Raw genomic sequence first — 2500 nt, 5'->3', positions numbered from 1 at the left:
GAGGGAGCGAGAGACAGAGAGGAGAGAGGGAAAGTAGGAAAAGGGAGAAGGAGAGAAGGGTGGAGGATAAGAGAGGAGAGAAAGGGAGCGAGTTAGCCGTCAGACATAACGGATTATGAATTACAAACCTTACACTGTAATTATGAATTACATTTCCATACATTTAATTCACAAACCAAAATAGATCATACTTCACAGCTGGACAGACGAAAAAACTAATGATGAATACATTTTGCATATGTAACAACAACCACTCAATTCAAATAAATCTCACTAACATGTTGGGCAAGTCCGCCTATCACTTCGGATGCAACGAGACTGGAGGCAATTAAAACCAGCAGATGAAAGGTGTCTTTGAATAAATCAAACTTCAACGAAACTTGAGCGTCGCTGTCATCCCCACTTCTACTCCATTCCACCACACGGTCCTTTCCTTCTCCGTGTTGCCGTGTGTATTCCCCCGGCAACCAAAATAACCCATTAGTGAATTGCAAATCAGCCCGTGAGAGAGCCCTCCCCTGCATTCTTCGTTTTCCCAAAAGTATTGTCAAAAGGATACGCCATTACCATATCATTTAAGGGACAGAGACAGCGGTCTAAATTACCACAGAGAAGGGGAGAGAGAAGGAGAGTGAGAGAGAGAGAGAGAGAGAGAGAGAGAGAGAGAGAGAGAGAGAGACAGAGAGAGAGAGAGAGAGAGAGAGAGAGAGAGAGAGAGAGAGAGAGAGAGAGACAAAAAAAGGAGGACGGGGAGACAAAAAAAAAACTGTACTTAGATAGGCCTAATTCTGCATTTCTTACACACACACACACACACACACACACACACACACACACACACACTTCCCCCAAAGTCATGTCAGGGACATAGAAGATATCTATCCATTTAGGACTTCCCAGTACCTTTTGTACAATACCACTTATCACAAGTTATCACAACTGTGTTATAATGCTGTTATTACTGTATAATAACAACATTGTGTTAATATGCTATTCCACCAGGAGCATGATTCTCTCAGTTCCATCTGTTCTATATAGAGATGGAGATGTGGAAATATGAGGTTGAAATGAGACGAGTCACCTCTTGCTTGAGTAAACATCCATGTCCTCGTAACTACAGTCAATAAAACCAGGATGAGACAATGGTTGAACACATAACTCCCAGTCTGACGTCAACCACCCTGGCTCGTAGAAACGGTTGAATATGTGACGATCATCCACCATGTCCTGTTCATATCAGCATGCAGGTCCCCACCAAGACTCTGTATCAGACTCCCAAAACACTCTTTCTAAGTCTCAAAAAGACTGTATAAGAATCCCAAAACACTCTTTCTTAGTCTACAAAAACACTATTTTCTAACACGCTCCAAATATTTTTAGTCTCCCAAACATTTTCTCATTGAAATTATGAAAATACTTTTTTCATGTCGCCAAAAGACTCTTTCCAGGTCTCCAAAAACAGTCTTTCCTCCCCCCAAAAATATTTCCAATCCTCCAAAAAGACTCTTTCTAGTCTCCACGAGTCACTAGAGATTGAGGTGATGCCTCTTCGATGTCCGTGGGTGTGTCTGTGGTTGGCATGTCAGGCGGACAGACAACAGACTGCTACCCTGGCAAGCCGACAGCAGTGACTAATGCAGATCTTGGCCAGTCAGGTGGCATTATAATTAGTCCGTGACAAGGACAGTGATGTGACGTTGGCACAACGTAGTCCCCGATATGACCACAAAGTCAACTTTACAACATTAACGAATCCAGGTTAGTATTTCACCTACGATGATATTAAAGCCTGAACGATCTTGTGTTTCTCTTGTAGGGTGTTGTGTACAATTGTTAATGTGCGATGCTATTTTTAAGTTCAAAAGCCATGTGTAGGAGCGTTTGAAGGCTTGTTTGCATGTCACCACAACCTTGAGGCACCACATCAAAGCAACAAGGCAATCTGGATGCTTTCAAGTCCTCAAATGAAAGTGAGCATCATGTTATCCATTGAAATGATAATTTCACATCATAACCAATCTAATATCCATATCTACAATGATTCTCCACATACAAAAAAACTAAACAAAATAATAAGCTTGGGGAAAAGACATCTCGATCTCTATTATCTCGCCACAGCTAGGCCTACTCTGCATGGATTCAATACAGAAACACGAAACCTGCATACAAGTTGACACAAATAATATCCCAATAACAACATCATAGACGTTGTGGTAGCACTTGCATCGAATGACCTTTGACTCCTGATAAGGATCTGTCAGACCAATCAGGGTCCGGCACCAGAGAGACACCAGGGTACCATGGGAACAGCTGTCAAAGAACTGAGAGAGAGAGAGAGAGAGAGAGAGAGAGAGAGAGAGAGAGAGAGAGAGAGAGAGGGGGAGAGAGAGAGAGAGAACTGGGGCCTGTTGTCATGGAAACACTGGAGCGTCAAACACACGGGTGTCGGTGCGTGTCAGCAAAACCAGCTGTTGGCGTTCTTAGAGATACAACCAACCAA

At 42.8% G+C, this 2500-nt stretch overlaps 1 protein-coding gene across 6 annotated transcripts in view; it reads right to left on the bottom strand.

The window, feature by feature from the left end:
* Positions 1-2500, bottom strand: part of rims1b (regulating synaptic membrane exocytosis 1b) — a gene marked incomplete at both ends in the record, with an annotated part of 66171 nt that overhangs the window by 48979 nt on the left and 14692 nt on the right. The gene's annotated exons all lie outside the window — the stretch shown is intronic.

This window comes from Nansenia antarctica (genome assembly GCF_963989245.1).
Source record: "Nansenia antarctica genome assembly, chromosome: 2".
NCBI classification, from domain to species: domain Eukaryota; kingdom Metazoa; phylum Chordata; class Actinopteri; order Argentiniformes; family Microstomatidae; genus Nansenia; species Nansenia antarctica.
Note: the sequence above shows the minus strand (reverse complement) of the source record. Positions and strands in the feature narration are given on the sequence as shown.